At 38.2% G+C, this 21901-nt stretch overlaps 1 long non-coding RNA gene across 1 annotated transcript; it reads right to left on the reverse strand.

Annotated features, from left to right (window-relative positions):
- Window positions 1-1387: 1387 nt before the first annotated feature.
- LOC117295859 lies at window positions 1388-21545 on the reverse strand. The gene is made up of 4 exons (XR_004519694.1): window positions 21457-21545; window positions 20090-20173; window positions 5061-5227; window positions 1388-2177 (listed from the first exon to the last, which is right to left on the reverse strand). It is a non-coding gene; the product is annotated as an uncharacterized LOC117295859 (long non-coding RNA).
- Between the last annotated feature and the right edge of the window lie 356 nt (window positions 21546-21901).

The raw sequence follows: 21901 nt of genomic DNA on the forward strand, positions 1-21901 counted from the left end.
TATGTCGTCATGTATTTTTGTCTGTGTACATTCAAAAGCACATGAGGATTGTGGTTAACAAAAAAAATGCCTGTCTTACAAAGTTATCCCTTTAGTCCATTAGTGTGGAATTGACCACATGTATGATATGAATCTGGGCCCAATTTAATAAAGCCTAAAAGCAAAACAACTCGCTCAGCACAGAAAAGTATTGCTTGACAGAAACAGGTTTCCACCCAAAATAACATCAGTTTTACTTAGCAAATAAATTTGTCAAGAAGTGTTTTCTGCCTAACAGCTTTATGAAATAGGGCCCCTGGTTGGAAACATGTTTTGGAAGTAGTGTATAATTATCAACACTAATAGGTACCTCAAAACTGGGTGGTTTTCTTTATACTTTGTGTTTTGTGGAGTCAAAAATTCCATTTACTTTGTGAACTAAAATAGTCCGCCACTTTTAGGAGTCTATAATTTGCTTCAACAAAATGACAGACTGTGTTACTTCAAGAGAGTATAGAAAGAAAACCAAACAATTTCCAGGTACATGTTTATCTGTGTGGATCGTTATTTTTTTTCATTTTAACACATATTTTCAACCACATCCATTTTACAGCAAGCACTTTCTAAAGCCCAAAACAGTAACACCCAACTCAAAAGCGACGTGTCCCCTTTAGGCATGTGGGATAATTCAACAATAAAAAGTCAGACTCGCTACTTTTTATCAAACCTTGTTGAAAATTGATCACATCTCAAATTTAAACATAATCACATGGTCATCAATTCCTTCTTCAAGAGACACATTGCTTTTAGATTTGTGTGTAATTATCAACACTAAGGTGCCTCAAAACTGTGTGGTTTTCTTTTTACTTTGTGTTTTGTGGAGTCAAAAATTCCATAATACTTACTGTGAACTAAAATCTAAGTCTGCCATTTTGAGGAGTCATGAATTTGCTTCAACAAAAATGGCAGGTTGTGTTATATTTCAGGAGGGTAACAAGAAAGAAAAAAAAACAATTTCCAGGTATATTTTTGCGGATAATTATTTTCTAATTTTAAAACATGATTTCCAATGTCATCCATTTCATAGCAAGCACTTTCTAAAGCTCAAAACACCCAACCCAAAAGCGACGTGTGCCTTTAGACATAAGGCAACATTAAATTGTCAGGCTCAGTACTTGTACTTGTCAAAACCTTATTGTTGTTTTCGAGTCTCAAGCTTCAATAATGGACCGTTCCGGCTTCCCACTAAGCTCCGCCCACAACGCACGTGAGCAAGACACGTGTACGAGCACTCCCAATGACATTCTGCACGATTCTGCTGCGCGTGCCAAATTTACGCGCACGCATGACCGAGTTTGTCCGACAACAATCATTGATGTGCTTGGTCAAATGGGTGAACGCGCACAGTTTGATTGACAGGCCGGATCGGTCCATTGCAATCACAATCAATGATTTCATTTATTTCATCAAGATTTTTTTAGAGACACATATTGCTTTTGGGCGTTTTGGGCTATGAAAGAGTTTGTTATGACATGAACCAGGTTGGACAGAATAGCATTTAAAAAGAATAGCATGTTAAAAGTAGTGGATAATTAAACTAATGTACTTAAAAACTGTGAGGTTTTCCAAATACTTTGTGAACTATGATGGTCTGCCATTTTGGGGAGTCAAACTACTGCTTCAACAAAATGGCAGATCATGTTAGTGATGGCCGCGGCAAAGGAAAACCAAACAATTTCCAGGTGTATTTGTGCGGATCATTATATTTTCTAAATTTAAAACATCTTTGGATGACAGTCATTGAAGAGCGGCATATAGGGTGGTGACGTGTGCCTTCAGTGATACATGTAGATGTTCATCCATGACTGCACAGAGATTTCTGGCTTCCGTTGAGTGGTTTCACATCACAAACCGTGATGGAAATGACTGGAAGAAAATCTTGTGAAAATCTTGATGTAGAATGAAGAACCAATGCTTTGCAGCATTTAGCATCATTTTGTTTGCAGTGGCTCTTTGGTGAATGTCCTTAATGCATGCATTGAGTTTCATTAGTACAGTGTTGCGGTCTGGCATAAACATGTGTCCGTGCATGGTCGCCTCATGCTCACATTGTAATGGGGATGCATTCCTGGAGTCACCCTCCTCATCACCTGTTCTCTTTCAATCTCTCCGAATGTGGAGAAGATGTTATCAAAGTACTGCAAGATAATAAAAAAATCAAAGAAAAACACTGCAAATAACTAGTAGAAATAATTATTGGTTACCTCACCTCTATAGGTAATCGAGACTTTCCACCCCCTCAGCTTTATAATGGAAACATAATGAACTTACTTCTGTTTTGTGTTAAAAATAGGTATGAGTTTACTCTTTATCGTAAAACCTTGGCAAAGGCTAAGAATGATAATCTAATATTAATAATCTACCATTCGGACAACCTCTCATTGAGCCAAATACAGTGATGGCAACCTACTCGATCATTTGTAAATTAAGGACAAAAGGTCTGGAATCCGGAATTACACAATATCCCCCAGAAAAAGGGAGATTTACAGCATGAATTCCAGTACCCTCCATTTATTTTTTCGAAGGATTCAAAGCATAGCACGGTATAGGTGCCTGCCTAGCCTGTGCATGCAGCACAATAGATTTCCCAGTTCAAAGAATATGTTCAAATGACCATAAAAAAATGGATACTCTGAGTTGTTCCGGGCGTTTGTAAAGTGGCCACCATAGGCTAGTTTGAATAAGATTTGACTTTGTATACATCATCAGACATGGTTAAAATAACGAGAATGTATGGACAAAATTGCACAATTTTTCGCATGGGGCACTTGGGTAATATTTGCAGGATCTACATGCAGATTTGACTTTGTTGTTCTGATGCAACGAACTTTGATCAAAGGTTTTATATAAACACCATCAAAATACCTTCCCTCTATAGCATCTGCACTCAGGCCTGGAATAACATGCAGGCTACAGAGACCATCGGTCTCCATTGCCCCATGTCTTGGCCTTGGTGCCCTTCAGAAGTTTCCCATCGAAGTGCCCTTTGCAAAATGCAAATGGCCTTGCCCTTCCAATATGAAATTCCAGGCCTGCTCATGAGTCTGTCTACACTGTTGCCCCTTTCAATGTTTGATTTATCTGTTACATAAGGATTTGTTGTTATTATAATTCTGAGCAGTATTCGGGTTGAAAAACAAAATTGACTAGAGTGGGACTCGAACCAACCACCTCCAGATTAACGTGTAGACGTTTCTACCAACTGTGTCATATGATCCCTGGCTACACGACAGTTTTAAACGATGTATGTACAAAATAGGGACACCAACATTGGTCTAGATAGCTCAGTTGGTATATAGAGTGCTGTCACGTTAAAGGCAGTGGACACTATTGGTAATTGTCAAAGACTAGCCTTCACAGTTGGTGTATCTCAACATATGCATAAAATAACAAACCTGTGAAAATTTAACCTCAATCGGTCATCGAACTTGCGAGATAATAATGAAAGAAAAAATACCCTTGTCACACAAAATTGTGTGCGTTTAGATGGTTGGTTTCCAGACCTCAAGTTCTAAACTTGAGGTCTTGAAATCAAATTCGTAGAAATTACTTCTTTCTCGAAAACTATGGCACTTTAGAGGGAGCCATTTCTCTCAATGTTTTATACCATCAACCTCTCCCCATTACTCGCCACCAATAAAGGTTTTATGCTAATAATTATTTTGAGTAATTACCAATAGTGTCCACTGCCTTTAAAGGAACACGTTGCCTTGGATCGGACGAGTTGGTCTATAAACATAATTTGTAACCGTTTGTTATAAAATGCATATTGTTGGAAAGATGTTTTAAAAGTAGAATACAATGATCCACACATATTTGCGTCGAAATTGCATGTTTTTCCTTTTACTTTTTACTTTGCGAACTAACATGCGTCCAAAATTTGACTCCCATAAATGGCCGACCGTGTTTGTCAACGGGGTAAGAGGAAAACTACGCAATTTCGAGGCAAATATGTGTGGATCATTGTATTCTATTTTTAAAATATCTTCCTAATCAAAGCATTTTATAACAAAAGGTTACAACACTTTTTAAAAATCAGCCCGACCGATCCAAGGCAATGTGCTCCTTTAATCTATTTATTAAAAAATTTATGTTTGAAGTACATGGGTGTCAAATTGCCTGTGTTTCGATGCAAAACAATTCAAATGAATCATGCTTTTATATGATGACCTAAATGCAATTAGCATTCCGCAAGATCGAAAAACATTGAGAGGGGACCAGTAGCTCTATCTTGATGCATCTTTTTACAGTACGCTCTGTATAGTCTTCACCATAAGATGGATCAATCACAGGATTAACTTAAATATGCAATATAGGATATTTCAAAGTTACACTTCAAGGGGTGCGTTTTGGCGACAGTAACCAATAAAAGTTTTGATTATTGGCCTGTGATTAACCATTGGCCGATTCAACCAAAAAAGTTATTGGTTACAACCGCCAAAACACACCGCTGGGGTCATGATCGCACAAGGCATTCTGGTAAGGAAAAATGTGCACAGTGAAATCCTTCAATTGGTGACAATGAAATACCCTGATTATATTCATGCATACCTACAGACATAATTGGTTGGCACACACCATAAAGTTGGGCACTAGGCAGTCGCAGAAACTTGGCCATAACATGCCACAACAAAATCATTGAAATGAAAACTGTTTTAACTCTGGGCGCTAATCTCAAATACAGGAGTTCAGTAAAACCTTTTTGTTAGCGGTACTGGGCCCAATTTCATGGCTCTGCTTACTGCAGAATTCTGTGCTTACGATCACGATTCCCTGCTTACGAGCAAGCACCGAGTTTCTGTGCTAGTCTTGTAAGAGTAGAATGCCTAGTAACAGGGAGTACGCATGTGCAGAAGCCAAAATTCACCGCTAACCTGTGAAATACGCTTGTCGTAAGCACAGAATTCCCTGCTTCCGTAACCTCGATTCTGTCCTTACGGTAAGCAGAGCCATAAAATTGGGCCCTGTCGTTAGCTAATTTATTTAAAGATAGAATAACAACAAACTTGACTGCAACTTACCATGTGTGTATTGCAGGGTGATGGCAAATAGTTCACTACAGTAAAGCTTCTATGGCACTTTATGTACTTGTGTCTCTTCAGCAGCCATTTCAGGGGAGGCCTTGCTGGTGGGCTGCCTCCCCACACATCTTCCAGCACATCTCAGAGTGTCATCTTCTCAAGGGTTCCTACAAGTAAAAAAAAGAATATTGGGATTGAGCAAAGAAAAAAATGCCCAGTCAGTTGACCTTGAGGTTTATTATTTGATTATTATTTGATAAGTAAAATAAATAAAGAGTACAACACATGATAAAACAACTTATTGACCCAAACCACATGATGTCATAATAATATTTGTAGTAATTAATATAGTTCTTATACAGAACACATTTCACAATAACCGTCTCAATGCGCTTTACATTATTGCATTGGTCATTTTGGCCATCACATTCTTTTAATCTGTCTCAGCTCCCTTGGGGGTATACAACCTGCAGCCAATTTCACGAAATGCTAGGATTAATCCTATCTCGAGTTAGGACGGGTAACCCGTCTTAACTTAGGACAGGCACATTGTGTCCTGACGTTTAAGGATACGGAACTTAACTCGTCCTAAGTCCTAGGATTAATCCTAAGTTAGGATGAGTTTGGTGAAATCGTCGGCTGGGCAACCTAGATGCTCTAAGGGCTTTTCATACACAGTATCAACCTCTACCCTAGCTGGTACCCACTTATAATGTCCCGACCGGAATTCGAATACACACTCCGATGACCTAACCACCAGAACTTAAATTTGATGATCAGGAAAATCTTTGTTGCACCATTTTGGGAGTGAAATATACAATGAATTTCTCCATGATTGTGCAGTTAGTGCACATATTAGGTGACACTCAATCCATTAAACACATTTTGAAATGTCTACCATAAAATCCATATGCAATTTTACTCCCATAATGGCAAATGCTGCAATCAGAAGCCTTAAATGACAATGATGCAGTGGGTCAAATACTTATGTTATTGCAGGGACTCGGAAGTTAAGCTATACCGTGTGTTCCATTAGTTGCTGGAGTTTATTCACAAATCCGACTGACAGAACTTACAAGGTAAAGCAGGAAAAAAAAACATCTTTAGACCTATATGAATAGTTACCTAAACCCTACAATAAATCTTTTCAAAAACTTAAATACTACAAAGAAAAATACAGTAAAAGCCTAAACAAAGTAAACTGGATACTAATGGTGAATACTCAATATAATTGTGAACATAAAAACTTACTTGGTAAATAGCAATAGAGAGCTGTTGATAGTATAAAACATTGTGAGAAAATGGCTCCCCCTGAAGTAACGTAGTTTTCAAGAAAGAAGTAATTTTCCACTAAAATATTTGAATTTGATTTCGAGACCTCAGAATAAAAGGTCCCAAAATCAAGCATTTAAAAGCACACAACTTCGTGTGACAAGGGTGTTTTTCTTCCACTATTATCTGGCAACTTCGACCACCAATTGAGTTAAAATTTTTACAGGTTTGTTATTTTGTGCATATGTTGAGATACACCAAGTGAGAAGACTGGTCTTTGACAATTACCAAAGGTGTCCAGTGTCTTTAAACTAAAAAAAACTAAAAAACTACAGTGACAAATAAAAATTATAGCTTGAAATCAAAATGGCTTTTTAAAGGTTGAGTAGTGGGTTTATGTAGTTAAAACTACATAAACCCACTACTCAACCTTTTGTTGTAACCAACAATGTTAGAATAACATCAACAGACACTAAAATTAAACTACAGCACAAAGTTAAACGAAAACAACATTACAAAAATCAAGCCCAAAAAGAACTATGTCCTGCCATACAGATAATATTCGGAACCCCTGAATGTTGCATGAGATATGCAAAATGTCTCAAACTTGTCACATCATCGACTTGACCAAAACTGCCAGAGTATAAGAGAAAGAAAACTGCTGTGGTTGATGGCACAACCAAAGAGATAGACATTTCTGTGGTTGTCAGCCCAACCAAATTTAAGGAGACAAAAGTTTATGTGATCTTGATAACGCAATCAAAGAGCGATACATTTCTGTGGTTGACCGGGCAACCAAAGAGCGAGACATTTCTGTGGTTGTCAGCGCAGCCAAAGAGATAGAAATTTCTGTGGTTGAGGGCGCAACCAAAGAGCGATACATTTCTGTGGTTGATGACGCAACCAACGGGTAAGACATTTCTGTGGTTGACTGGGCAACCAAAGAGCGAGACATTTCTGTGGTTGACTGGGCAACCAAAGAGCGAGACATTTCTGTGGTTGATGACACAACCAAAGAGCGAGACATTTCTGTGGTTGATGACGCAACCAAAGAGTGAGACATTTCTGTGGATGTCAGCGCAGCCAAAGAGATAGAAATTTCTGTGGTTGAGGGCGCAACCAAAGAGCGATACATTTCTATGGTTGACCGTGTAGCCAAAGAATGAGACATTTCTGTGTTTGACGACACAACCAAAGAGATACAAGTTTCTGTGCTGACGGCGCAACCAAAGAGATAGAAGTTTCTGTGGTTGACATGGCAACCAAAGAGCAATACATTTCTGTGGTTGACAAGGCAACCAAAGAGCAATACATTTCTATGGTTGTTAAGGCAACCAAAGAGCAATACATTTCTGTGGTTGACGGCGCAACCAGGGAGTGAGACATTTCTCTGGTTGATGACTTAACCAAAGATCGAGACATTTCTATGGTTGTTAAGGCAACCAAAGAGCAAGACATTTCTATGGTTGTTAAGGCAACCAAAGAGCAATACATTTCTGTGGTTGACGGCGCAACCAGGGAGTGAGACATTTCTCTGGTTGATGACGCAACCAAAGAGCGAGACATTTCTGTGGTTGACAGGGCAACCAAAGAGCGAGACATTTAAGTGGTTGACGGCGCAACCAAAGAGCGATACATTTACGTGGTTGACGGCGCAAATAGGGAGCGAGACATTTCTCTGGTTGATGACGCAACCAAAGAGCAAGACATTTCTGTGGTTGACGGGGCAACCAAAGAGCAATACATTTACGTGGTTGACGGCACAACCAGGGAGCTAGACATTTCTATGGTTGATAAGGCAACCAAAGAGCAATACATTAATGTGGTTGATGCTGCAACCAAAGAGCAATACATTTATGTGGTTGACAGCACAACCAAAGAGCAAGACATTCCTGTGGTCGATGCTGCAACCAAAGAGCAATACATTTACGTGGTTGACGGCACAACCAGGGAGCGAGACATTTCTGTGGTTGACGGCGCAACCAAAGAGCAATACATTTACGTGGTTGACGGCGCAACCAGGGAGCGAGACATTTCTCTGGTTGACGGCGCAACCAAAGAGCAATACATTTACGTGGTTGACGGCGCAACCAGGGAGCGAGACATTTCTATGGTTGATAAGGCAACCAAAGAGCAATACATTTACGTGGTTGACGGCGCAACCAGGGAGCGAGACATTTCTATGGTTGATAAGGCAACCAAAGAGCAATACATTTACGTTGTTGACGGCACAACCAAAGAGCAAGACATTTACGTGGTTGACGGCGCAACCAGGGAGCGAGACATTTCTCTGGTTGATGACGCAACCAAAGAGCAATACATTTCTCTGGTTGATGACGCAACCAAAGAGCTAGACATTTCTGTGGTTTTCATCGCAGCCAAAGAGATAGAAATTTCTGTGGTTGAGGGCGCAACCAAAGAGTGATACATTTCTATGGTTGACCACGTAACCAAAGAGTGACACATTCCTGTGGTTGTGGGGCAACCAAAGACCGAGACAATTCTGTGGTTGTGGGGGCAACCAAAGAGCGAGACATTTCTGTTCTTTTTAGAAAAGAGACACAAGAGGAAAAGTTGTTGGTTATGGCGAAGAAAAACAAAACAAGAAAAACCCAAGTAGATGATGAGACTAAGTTAGGTTTTATAAGCCAAAAAGGAGGGCAAGAACTGCCGGAGTATAAATTTTCTTTAAGTGTTGACCTACAATGTGCCACTACCCAGCTACCCAGCTAACGTGCGAACATTGGATGCATAAACATGTTAACTTTTTATTTATTTACATAAACACTTTTCAGTTAAAATAGTTCAATTGTAAGCTGAGCAAACTGCCAATTTACTAGATAGATTATGTTTGACAAAGTACACAAAATAAGATACAATTTAGCAGTGTGGCAGTCGAGTCACCTATGTCAAATCAGAGTCCGAGTCATGAGTCACAAGTCACTTGGGTCGAGTCCAAGTCCCGAGTCACTTGTTTGAGTCTGAGTCCGAGTAACGAATCATTTGGGTCAAGTCCGAGTCAGGGTCACGAGTTACTTGTTTAAATAGTTAAATAGTTAAACTTCAACCGGTTCACCTATACTGGAGCACTTGATTGCAAACCAATTGTCCAAAAATAAGAATAGGAAATTACAAAATAAAACACATATAACTTAAATAAAGTTCTGTAATGCAATTTAAATTTCTTTTCAGGTTTTACAAATACACAACATGTAGGCCCACTCCTTGTCCAAAACATCTAGTATTGATTTCAAACTATTACTTTTCTAAAAACAAAAAAACAAAAAACAATTACATACTGGTACTGAGTTATTCATTTCAGAAAGATAGGTATCCGACAAACCTTTATGGTTTAATGAAAGCAGACCTCTTGAAATAAAAAACAAAAACTGACAAATAATGGCGTCGTGCACAGTGCTTTTACAGAATAACATCCCAGCGGGCAGTACGCATCCATCTTACCCACAGACCCATAAAATACCCCTGGGTGTACACAAGTGCCATGACCAGATTCGAACCCACATTGCGATGATTAACCACCAGAACTTGAATTCGACGCTCTTAACCACGACACCCTTCTTTAATTTTAAATGAAATAAACTATATTGATGAAAGTGTAGATTATTTTAGTGAATCTACACTCAACTGTCAATTCGTTACAGACTAAAGTGAATAGTTCAACTTGAAAATGGCCGTCTTCCCAAATTAAAAGATAACATGATCCTTGTCCATTAAAACACAGCTGAAAACACGTTATTTTCCGAGACTGGTATACCAAAAAACTTTCCATTTAAAATAGTTTAATTGTAAACTGAGCAAACTGGCACTGTACTCAATAATGTTTGATAAGTACACATAATTAGATAAAAACAAGGAAAGATACATTTACACTGTACTGTACACTGTAATCTTGGAATATCTCATTTGAGTAAATTCAATATAAAATTATTTCATAATGAATGAAATAGTGGTGGTAGATACGGACATTATTCTATCTATATTTTAAAACTCCCTTGATTAAACAAAAAAAAGAGTGACAAGCTTAACAGAGTAAACTCTAAACCAATGAAAAGGCAGAATGGATCGATCCGGCCTATCAATCAAACTGTGCGCGTTCACCCATTGGCTCTTTAAAAGAAAAGAAAAAATATGATCATTGTCCAATAAAACACAGCTTAAAATAGTTATCTTTCGATGTACCAAAACATTTTGATTTAAAATAGTTTAATTGTGAGCTGAGCAAACTGGCATTGTACTGGATAGATAATGCTTGACAATAAGTACACAAAATTAGACACAATTAAGGAAACATACACTGTACACTGTTATCTTGGAAAGATATCCATATCCTGCCACCACTTTGTCACTTAAATGTGTACCTCAAGTAGTATCTCTTTATTTTGAGTAAATTCAATTTAAAATTATTTTACAATGAATGGAAAAGTGGTGGTAGGATATGGACATTATGATTGTCCTCTATATTGTAAACCTCCCTTGATTAAACAAAATTACAGAGTGGCAAATTTCAACAAAACAGAGTTTAAACTGTAGCAATACACACTACTACAAACAAAAACCTTAAAGGCACTGGACACTATTGGTAATTACTCAAAACAATTGTTAGCATAAAAACTGACTTGTTAATGAGCAATGGATAGCTGTTGATAGTAAAAAACATTGTGGAGAATGGCTCCATTATTTTCTTATGTATCTTTGATGACTAATTCAGCCCAAAGTTTCACTGATTGTTATTTTAAGCATACATGTATTAATTTTGGGATACACCAAGTGAGAATACTGGTCTTTGCCGTTACCAAATGTGTCCAGTGCCTTTAACAATTAGGCCGGAAACATTGAAAAAGTCGTCACACTACACTATAAAGACATAATCTGTAAAAGCTATGATAGACAAACTAATCAATAGCAAGATGAATTTACTTTAGTGATGATGGCTGTCTTTTGATGAAGATGCCAGTTCTCCCGAGTTGAAAGAGACGGAACATGTATTTGAAGACTCTGTAGTATCGAGCTTTGCTGATGGACTCTCTTGGTCTGCATGTTGTTCTCTTAGAAGATCGTACACCAAATGAATGCTGACCAGTAGATTAGCATATGAATATGTTTTCATATCAGTAATCTTATGAATGTACACTTATTATTGAGAAAACCATTTAACTGAAACATAATCAATGACAAAAGTCACAGAATAGACTCTTCCTAATGTAAAAGTATTTTCTTCCAAGAAGCATATTACTAACCAGTACAACTCTTTTATTTGACTATAGTTACTCAGTTTGACTTGGGGTAGTCCATATACACTTGAATGTAACAATCTGCTAACTTTCATGAGACATGCAGTTCCACAGTAATCTCTAAAACTGGCTTATGGAACATTACAGACCCTAATAAAGCCATTGGACACTTTCGCTAAACAGTATTGTCCAAGGCCCACACTTTGTGTATCACAACTTAAATATAAAATAACAAACCTGTGAAAATTTAGGCTCAATCAGGCATCAGAGTCTGGAGAAAATAACGGGAAAACCCACCCTTGTTTCGCCGTGTCATGACATGTGTTTAAAATAAATCCGTAAATCTCGATATCGATAATTGATATATTGTTTTAATGTTTTCTCAAAAAGTAAAGCATTTCATGGAGTAATGATTCAAGAGACGTCTTTCACCATTACCTCCTGTAAACCCTGTAAGTTATTTGGGAACTTTTTTTTTCTTCTTCCTAATGTCCAATGGCTTAAAACACTCTGGGCCTCATTGGAAACTTAAAAATGTTCAAATCTTCTGACATTTATCTTAATTTACAAAAATGTGTAAAGATAATGTTTTACATGTCTGTTTCAACCTTGTTTTACTGTACCTCAAACATCATTCCAACTAAACCAGCAGTAATACTAAAATCTGTTTACAAGTCCACAAGTGGCATTCTTTTTTGGAATAGTCTGGACAAAATATAACCTACGTGTAAGAGGTTTGAGGAACACAACAGAAAGAGTAATGTAGAACACCAGGCCAGTACCCATACCGCAGTGTGGGGATACGCCTTTCCCGCCAGCAGGAGAACCGTGTGTATATACTCCAACTGGCATCAATGAAGTGTCGACCATTCCGGGGTCCAGGCGCCTCCTAATATATACACTAAACAAAAGCTAAAACTAAACTGGCAAGGTGTTCCTTTAAAAGAGAGAAGGGGAAGTAGAAGAGGAAATAGAAAAGGAGCGCAGTGAACCTATTCAATACAACATATGGTGCTTCCATTTGGGACTTTTATGGCTCTCCAGATTTTTGTAATATAAAAATAAATAAAATTAATAATAAAACTTTTATAGCGCGCATTTCACAATACCTATCTTAATGTGCTTGCATTGATTTAACGTTCCCCAAAGATGAATTAAAAGTTTGGTTCATGAGACATGAACTTTTGAATTCTGAAATTTTAACTCCCGGATTTGGCCAGAAGTAAAGGTCACATGGGATCAAACTTCACAGAGATTTATAACATACATGTATTTATATGCATCAAGTGTTTTTATATGCAATAACCTAATGTAAGCTTATTATAAATAATTGATAAGGTTCTTATCAAGACATTTTTTATGTCAATATTAAGAAAATTAACTAATTAGTTTAAGCTAATTATTACATGTAACTATTATTTCAAGACATTAGCTTTACAGTTGGTACAGATATTCATCATCTTCATCAGGTCGGACGTGCTCAGCTTTCTTTGGCATGTTCCTTCCATTTTTTCTTGGTTGATTTTCGAACCTGCATCCAGTATCCTCCATCTATCGGTCAAAAAAGGTCTTCTTTGGGCATCTTTGTCTGCCGGGGATGAGTTTTCTCAGCGAGTTGTTTAACAGTTAGTCAATAGATCATATTTAGTGGTTTACAATTTCCTTGGGATTGGCACTGGAGAATTTGTCTGAGTAGTCTGCACAGTGTCCTTGGGATTGGCACTAGAGAACTTGCGTAAGCACACTCTCCTTAGGATTGGCACTGCAGACATTGTCAAAGTAGTATGCACAAAGTCCTTGGGATTGGAACCAGAGAATTTGTCAGAGCAGTGTGTGCACAGTGTCCTTGGGATTGGCACTGGAGAGTTTGCGTAAGCAGTGTCCTTGGGATTGGCACTGGAGATTTTGCGTAAGCACAGTATCCTTGGGATTGGCACTGGAGAGTTTGCGTAAGCAGTGTCCTTGGGATTGGCACTGGAGAGTTTGCGTAAGCAGTGTCCTTGGGATTGGCACTGGAGAGTTTGCGTAAGCAGTGTCCTTGGGATTGGCACTGGAGAGTTTACAGGAGTAGTATACAGTATATCCTTGGAATTGGCACTGGAGGTTCTAGCAGAGTAGTATGTACAATGTCCTTGGGATTGGCACTGCAGAATTTGTCAGAATTGTATGCACTATGTCCTTGGAATTGGCACTGCAGAATTTGTCAGAATAGTATGCACAATGTCCTTGGGATTTGCACTGCAGAATTTGTCAGATGCACAATGTCCTTGGGATTGGCACCGCAGAATTTGTCAGAGTAGTATGCTCTCCTGATCTTGGCATCAGCAATTAGCATCTGTACCCAGTTCTTTTGTTGAAGAAAAGGTGATCGCTTACAACCTTGCAACATTAATGACCCGCCTGTCCACACAAGGGATGGCACAACTCTCCAGGCGAATCAAACTTCAAACACCTTGAAAACGACATGCAAATATGCAGACAACCAATGCAGTACGAAAACAGAGAAGACAGAGACATTTGCAGGAGAGCAATAGCAAAAGCTGCCACATCGCGCAGCACCGAACACTAGGCTTGAGACCGGAACTGGTATGTGATCTTTCATTTAATATCTGGAATGGGGTTTCTTTGGTAAGGTATCTGTAAGTGTCAGTTTGTGTCTAAGTGAAGGTTAGTGTCTGTAAGGGTCGGTTGTAGGCCTAGTCGTTTGTGTCGGTAAGTGTGGTCATGAGTGAGGGTGTAGGGTTACATTAAGGGTTAGGGTGATAGAACTCCCGGGTAGAACTAGGGTTAGGGTTAGGATGAGGGTTACGATGAGGGTTAGAGTTGTGTTAGGGACAGACACCTACAAGAAACACCATTCCGGATATTGAATGCAAGATCACATAGCAGCTCCATTTGTTTCAAGCCATTAGCACACCAATTTAGCGTCATTTTAATTTGCATTCTAAAGCTCTCTGAATCCCCTGCCCTCGTTTCCTCAAACAACCCAAGATACACAATCTTGATGCTCCCCTCCACGACATAGTGGTGTCCTCCAGGGGTTCACCAACCTACAACATCTCACCAAGATCCTCCACCCAATTGGCCTCACACAGCACCATATCACCAACACAAGTTCAACATTCATGTCAGTTTTGTCAAGACAACACTTGATCATCAGTTCCTCCAACACCTGAACAACCAGCATGCATTTTTAAAGATCATCACTTAGGCTGTGTACGCATCCAGTGTAGGATATGTCCCTCCTCATGTAAATGCCATTCATTTCTATTACTTGCAGTTCTGGTCCATGTTGCTCCTGCACGATGTCATCTCTCCGTGATGATCTTCTTCTCTGTCTACTTGTACCGCTTTTCCCTTTCCTCGTCCTTGGTTGCCAATCCATGATTCTTGTTGTCCATATTATATTGTTATTTCTTAGGGTAAAGTGTCCATCCAATGTTTCTGTGCATTTAATCCTGTCTCTATATTAAGAAATGTAGCACTCGTCTCTCCATTGCTTTTGTTGGTGTGCAGGGTTTATGTTCAATCAGTTTTGTTGTTGTCTGTCCATGTTTCTGCTCCATAAGTTATTGTTGATAGCCCACACTGATCCTATTATTGTTCTCCTCAATACCATATACCATGTAGGTATGTTCCTATCACAAAGTATTCCTCTGTGTCATCCAAAGGAGTTCCATCCTGTCTTAATCCTGGTTGATGCTTCATCTTTTGTGATGTTGTTCAGTTTTACTGTTTGGTACAGTATTTATATTCATTGACCCTGGCGATCTCTTGGTCCTCCACCATTATTGAGTCATCTGTTTTGAAGTTGGTCATGAACTTTTCCTGGTGCATCTTCAAATCACTGTCTTTATTTTTGCAGTTTACTTCATTTATTTGCACTTCTAAGTCATTAGCAGAAGAGGTGATAGAGCCACATCATCTGCAAAGCATAGATCTAATAACATTTCTCCATCGATAATGTACCCCTTCTTTCTCATCCAGTAAAGTGTTCTTGAAAACCTCTTCCAACACCATGTTGAATATTTTTGGTGATTTTTGGTTCCCATGTCTTGGTCAATTTAAATCCTACATTACGTACTGCAATACATTAAATAAAAGTTTAATATATTAAAAAAACATAGCACATAAAAATTATAATAAACCACACAATAGATTTGTACAATCTATAAATCCTTGCATGGGCTTTGAATACTTTTAAAAAAAAGCTACACAGAGTGTGACCCCATTTGACCTTTACTTCCAGTTAAGCACGGGCGTTAGAGCCAATGTCAGTTTTAAACTATTATCTATTTCGTAAAAAGCGCTGTGGCTGGCTGTTCGGCTCCATTGATCAACAGGTTCAAAAAAGAAAGAAAGAAAGATAGATAGATAGATCAATAGGTTAAGTTTTCACAACATTACAACTGAATTGTAACTACATTGTATGACACATTCATTTAAAGTACTAGATACATAAATCACAAGCAAAAATGCGCATAATGTATACTTTTAATTATTTAAACTTCTTGTGTGCAAGCAGATTGATATCTAATATACATGTAGAAGAATCAGACATACACTTTATTGTTCTAGCTATGCACTTAGAGAGGCTTTTTGCGTTATTATGCACTTTACAAATGTCCTTATTGCTACGTAAAATTGGGGACGTAGTGCTTTCTGCCCTACCGGCCAGGTTTGAGACTGATGATACCCAAGCCTACATCCGTATGGAGTTTAAAAGGGGTTAACCCTGTTTCAGCCCTAGGAGTAGGTGGCAACGGCCTCTGAAAAAGAAAATTGTAGCTCACACCTTGAAGTGGCGTTCGGGCCTCGTGTGTCTGGCGACTTGCATAATTTTTTTTTTATTTATTACCAATCATGACAACAAATTAAATTACTATGATTTGAGTGACGGCTCAAGTACCAATGAGAAACAAAATTTCAAACAGACATTTTTTGTGTTGTGTGATATCAGTTCCAACTCATAAGAAATACAATTTGTAGAAGGTATTATATGTGGTTTCCCTATTTTACTTAAAGGCACTGAACACGTCTAGTACTTGTCAAAGACCAGTATCTCACTTGGTGTATCCCAACATGCACAAAGTAACAATTCTGTGGAAATTTTGGCTCATTTGATCAATTGGGCTTCAACTGAAAAAGGCTTCAGGCCTAAAGTATTTCTATGTCTCCCACGGCCAGTAACTCCACTGGGTACAATTATTGTGTTTGTGCTGATAGTCAAGATGATGATTTTTCCTGCACAAAGACTACCTATCTCTGAAAGAGAGGGGGAGCACAAAAGTGGTAACATAACATGAATTTCAGGAAAAGTCAATTATACTTTTCCTGAAAAGTCAACAACAACTCATTGAGAATAATAGAAAATACCCCCACGCTACACGTAGGTCAAATGACTATCTTCAAGGTAAATAATGTGGTGTCAAAATTGAGTCTCGAAAGTTGATATCACTTATTATATTTTGAAAAAGTGACAAAACAAAATAGGAGGGAGTTCAGGTTTGCTGAGAACCTGCCAAAATCATGCAAAACATTTCTAAACAATTCTTCCTTTTTGAGTTTGTTTAAAAGAGAGTAACAGATGACAAAAACAAGACTAAGGCAAAATTTACTTCATTTTCAAGTAAGTTTACCAAGTAGGTTTTTATGCCAACAATTACTTTGAGTAATTACCAGTAGTGTCCAGTGCCTTTAATAAAAGATTTTAAATGGTAATATAATGTAGAAATTAAACTTTAAAAAAGGCAACATATTAACATAGGTATTAACAACAGGGGTAAGCCTGGGCAACTAGTGACATTTACTACTTGACTAGTCGCACCACAAACAGTTGCGAATTTGAACTACATGTAGTTGCGAGTAATTTTTAATTCCCAAGATGCAATGCAGCATTTGTTTGCCGCAGGCGCAATATACTAAAATTCCAGCTGAAAGGATTGATAGATTGTGTCACCGATGTCAGTGATGTTCATAGTACCATGATTAACCTAGTAGTAAAAACGCGGTTGTCCTGACTCGTCTAAGCAATCAATAGTGTCGACCCTAGTCATGCAAGTCGCCCAGGCTTAAACAGGAGTAGGCACACTTCATAAAACGTATGTGATTTGTTTTTTGCAATCACAATATATGATAGATAAAATAAGTTTGAAACAATGTGAAACTTAAACTGATTTTAAAATAGAGAACAGCAATAGAGACTCCATGTACCAGCCAGTAATTTCAAAATTAATTTCTAAACTTTAAAAATTGTTTATCCAATGGCCGTTCGTAAAATGACTGAAATATGCATGCATGGGTAATCTTCGGAATCTACACTTATTATTGAGATATTCAACAAATTTATTTAATTCATTTCATATACAATTACCAGGAGCTAATTAATATGCAAAGCATTTTTATGAGACCCATACAAACTGCAATACAGACAGTATTATAGTTCTGAGCACTGCAGTGACAGCTGTTGCTTTGGTAAGATTGAGTAATGATCGATGTAAAACTACCATTCCTATTTTAAAAGATGTTAAATTTGCATCCAGGATAAAGATTGATAATTTTGGTTTAACCCTTACACCAATGTGTGTTAACACTGTTTACTCAGTACTTTCCTGAGTCCTGTGAAAAGTCCATTCAAGGTGAATGCCCTATTTGTATAGGTTACAAATAACTCATATCATGTTTTTAGAATAAACAATGCAATTACTACCGATAGAAGAGTATCAGAAATCATTGAGGTATTTTAGTGTGTGCAAGGAAGACCATAATGAAGCCTACTAGAAACTTGTATATCATAGAACTAGTCCCTTAAAAAGAAGCATTATGAAACTACGCAGGTAATGAGAAAATCGATGACTTGTTTAGTAGTGATGCTTGTGGGGTCTGTCATGGAGGGATTAAACATTATTTGATGATGAGACATGTTTCTTTCTTAGGTATATTGGTGAAGAGAGACACTTTGTCAAAACTCTCCAGAATGGCGTTTGACCAAGGTGAATGTCATTTATGATGTTGACGAACAGGCTTAAATTGGTGATGTGGTACTGTTTGAGGCCAAGTTGTGGGTGGAGAATCTTTGTGAGATGTCTGACCTTGTTGTAGATTGTTGAAACCCTGGGCGCCATGATGGGATGGAGGGGAATATTGGGATTGTGAATCTCGGGTTGACCGATGAAACGAGGGCAGGGGGATGCAGAAGTCTTGAGATGGCCTGGGTGTGCTGATGGCTTGAAACGAGACTGATGGAGAGACCAGAGCTTGTTGCTGATCTTGTGTTCGATGGCCAGAATGGAGTTTCTTGGTAAATGTATGTAAGTGTTGGTCGACAGAATCACAGTCTCTAAGTCAGATGTGGACTCGACCACAAACCCTAACCTTAACTCAACTATAACTCTACCCTAAACCTAACTCAAGTCCATATCCAGATCCTGCTAATCCTCAAGAACACTAACCTACCAAGACCACTCAAAAGCTGCCATCTAAGCCCTACCTAAAGACCAATCTATCCACTTCATGCCAGCCGACACACCACTGTGGACCTATCTACCACTAAAGTATGACCACAAGGTGACTAAAATTCTGTTGACTGACACTTACAGACGCCTACCAAAAAACACATCTTGGCCATTGAATGCAAGATCAGCAACAAGCTCCGATCTCTCCATCGGTCTAAGGCCATCAGCTCACCCAGGTACTGCCATCAAAAGACCTCTGCATCCACCTGCCCTTGTTTCTTCGGTCAACCCAAGTTCACAATCCCGATGTTCCCCTCCGTCCCATCGTGGCGCCCAGGGTTTCAACAACCTACAACAAGGCCAACATCTCACAAAGATTCTCCACCCACAACTTGGCCTCAAACAGAACCACATCACAAATTTAAGCCAGTATTGTTGAGCTTCTAGTAAATGGGGTTTATTGATCAATAGTGTTCTAGAAAGTAAAATTTTAATTTGTTGATTTTTATCTACTTTTTTCAAATTTGTATGCATTTTTCACCTAAAAAAAGCCAGTAGCAACCTTATAGTTCTGAACAGCACAGAAGAAAGTGTGTAAATGACTAATTGTTTATGGAATGTACGAGCTAAAGGCAGGTACTTGTGTAGTTAAATGATTCTACAATTCAGAGTCTATTCTCTGACTAATGATTTGGATATATCAATAATTAGTGTAGATTTCTAAAGACCTCAATGATTTGTTGATACTATTTTATATGTAGTATTGCATGGTCCATTCGAAAAACATAATGTGGATATACATAAACAATACCAATAGGCCATTAGTCTTGAGTGGACTTACAAGTTGATGCTGCATGAGTTCTGCAGAACCATTTACAAAATTTTAACCCTGATTGTCATAACATAGGAATTTGTAATTTTACATCAATCATTACTGGAATTTACTGAAGCAACAGTTAGCACTGTGATTGTTTACTAAAGAGTATAGATTTACAGAATTAATGTTTTATTGATACAATTTGATCCATTTCTTGATGTGATCTGTACTGACCTGATTCCAATCTTCTTCTTGCAAGCTTGATGTGCAGATCCGACCTCGAGTCTTGAAACATCTTGAATGCATCTTCAACCACATCTGCAAATAAAGTATAAGAACTTCCATTAAAAGGGCTAGATGTGGTTCATATCATTTTCTGTAATGAACAAGAGAGCCAGTAGGCCCTATATCAACCACAATAACAGATATGTTATAATGAAGTTTAACGATGCACATGGTCACGAGTAAGAATTGGTGTTCAAACAATTCGTACTTGACGATTCCACGCGTCATATCAACTTGACCCGTCAGACACTTTGAAGACTGTATGGTACGTCACACACGTAGAGCCGAAGCTCCGCCCCACGCAGATTCGACATTTGAACCTGTGAATTTTGCTCCAGTTTTTGTCCATTTTTCTTCGAAATATTTCCTCAATGGTGTTTTGAGTATTATGGCAGGCTGCATTAGACATTGCAGATTAAGTTCGTACCTTCAGAATTTGTGTCATGATTTTTGAAAGTGGTAAAAATGGGGCAAATCTGGTGACTAGCTGTCAAAATTGTACGTGTTGGACCAGATCAACCGTTTCCGCTCGAAACAATCTCGTAACCCTCCGGCCTTGCGGCCGTCGGGAGGAGGGTTACGTTATCGCAACTAATAGACATAGGGCCAAGGAAGAAGCGGTACTAATTATTTATTCAGATCATCATCATGCAGAAACCTCCTCTGGAGTATACTCGCACATTGGTCGAGGTGCAAACTAGCAGGTGCAGACATGCAAGGCATAAAAGATACGCATACTGTGCAAGTAAAAGCATTTAAACATTTTGTGTGGGGGGATGGATATTTAACTGAAGGTTACACCGTTCAGTCTGGTTTTGAAGATACATAAGCAGGAACATGAGAATCAATAATATTAATCTTTTTGGAAAGGTTTCAGTATGGCGCCACCACTTTTTCATTCGATATAAAATAATATAGTATCTAATTTACCTCAATGAAATATCCTTTTTTGTAAAAATTGGTGAAAAAGTGGTGGCGCCATACGGAATGTTATCCATCTTTTTTTATGATTTAAATAGATTTGGAATAATGGGATTTTAATTTTGAGTATCGTATTACTTAGCTCCCACTTACTCTTTGTCTTGGCTCTTTACTGAAAACCATGCAGAATATAAACTACTGTGGCACCACCACCAGTGAGTGGCACACAGTGAACAGAACACGCACTGTGTTTTGGGTACGGAGTCGGAAGGAAATTGACCGGATTTGTACATGTATTTTAAGTGCTAAATAACCAAAGATTACCATGCACGAATTACCAGCGGTTTTACGCAAATGCATTTAGACAGGAAGAAATTAAAACAATTTTGTTTTACCTTTTCTTGGTGAAATTAAGAACTACGTCACCGAGTCATCCTCTTAGTTGTAATGGCGCTGCTCAGCTCGCGCATGCGCACTGCTAAATCCTAGCTAGCGGTGCGGTGTTGTGGCGGGTCCGGGTGTCACCGCTTTTGTGACGTCAAAATGTTTAGGTTTTTTATCCAATGGCATCGCCGTATTTCAATAAATGAATATTGATCACATAGTGGTGTTTTAACCAGTGGTTTATTTAGGTTTGTTCACTTTCCTTGGATATTATTTTTAAAATTCTGAAAAAGATTTCAACCTTTTCATTGCAGTCTGTGGTTTCCCCCCCCCCAAAAAAAAAAAAAACCCCCAAAAACCGATAATCACCACGTATAATAATATTTTTTATTTTTATTATTTTATTATTAAAGGCCACAAAGATTGTTTTTATTTTAAAAAAAAGTATCAAGTTTC

Source organism: Asterias rubens, chromosome 10 (genome assembly GCF_902459465.1).
Source record: "Asterias rubens chromosome 10, eAstRub1.3, whole genome shotgun sequence".
NCBI classification, from domain to species: domain Eukaryota; kingdom Metazoa; phylum Echinodermata; class Asteroidea; order Forcipulatida; family Asteriidae; genus Asterias; species Asterias rubens.